General features: G+C 66.6%; 1 pseudogene; it reads right to left on the bottom strand.

Moving 5' to 3' along the window:
* Positions 1-4: 4 nt before the first annotated feature.
* LOC103252999 lies at positions 5-622 on the bottom strand (annotated as a pseudogene).
* Between the last annotated feature and the right edge of the window lie 213 nt (positions 623-835).

Below are 835 nucleotides of genomic sequence, written 5' to 3'. Positions count from 1 at the left end.
TGCACTCAAACGGGTTGTGGAAGCCGTGGCAGCCCATGTGGATGGTGTACATGACGTGATCCAGGAAGAGCAGCCGGCAGTGTTTGCACTTGTACATGTTCAGGGGCTCGCCACTGGCGCTGAGCACGTGGAAGGCATCCGGGGCACCCTCCAAGGCTACGTGCAGCAGCTCCTAGGTGCGCAGCTCCTCCAGCAGGGCCAGCCCGTTGCGCGCGTGCGGGGCCAGGTGGTTGGTCAGGTAGACCAGGCTGCCGCGCTGCTCCTCGGTGTTGCTCTCGGTGTCTGTGGAGTCCGGGCAGTTGATGCTCGGGGACGCCTCCCGCTCCGAGGGCACCGGCTTGGCCTTGGAGAGTAGTAGCAGGTTCTCCACGGCGCTGTCCTGCACCGCGTGGTTGGAGCGCGACCTCGGCGAGTGGCTTGTGCAGCGGGTACATGGGGCCCAGCACCAGGACCCTCTCAGCGGCGCCCGGGGGCGTCTGCAACAGCGGGCGCAGCGGCTCAGTACCCAGGTAGTTGATGGCGTTGTTGATGGCCTGGTCCATCACATGGGACTTCTTCAGCTGGCTCTCCTTCTCATAGCCGGCACCGCCGTCGAAGGGCATGTTGGACAGGCAATTGTCCCCTGTGGGAGGCAGGTGATAGTGAGCGGGCCGGCCAGGGTGGGCGCGGTCGCGAGGGCGCAGAGCCACCACGGTGGGGTAGTGTGGGGAGGGGAGGGGGACCACCGCCTGCGGGGCCCCAGCCCAAAGCTACATACTGGGATGGGGGCGAAGGGACCTCCGCTTGTGGGGCCCCAGCTCAAAACCACACCGGGGAGGGGACGAGGGGACCTCTG

This window comes from Carlito syrichta, unplaced genomic scaffold, assembly GCF_000164805.1.
Source record: "Carlito syrichta isolate Samal-C Ts95f unplaced genomic scaffold, Tarsius_syrichta-2.0.1 Scaffold189606, whole genome shotgun sequence".
NCBI classification, from domain to species: domain Eukaryota; kingdom Metazoa; phylum Chordata; class Mammalia; order Primates; family Tarsiidae; genus Carlito; species Carlito syrichta.
The sequence above is the reverse complement of the archived record's forward strand: the minus strand, read 5'-3'. Positions and strand labels throughout refer to the sequence as shown.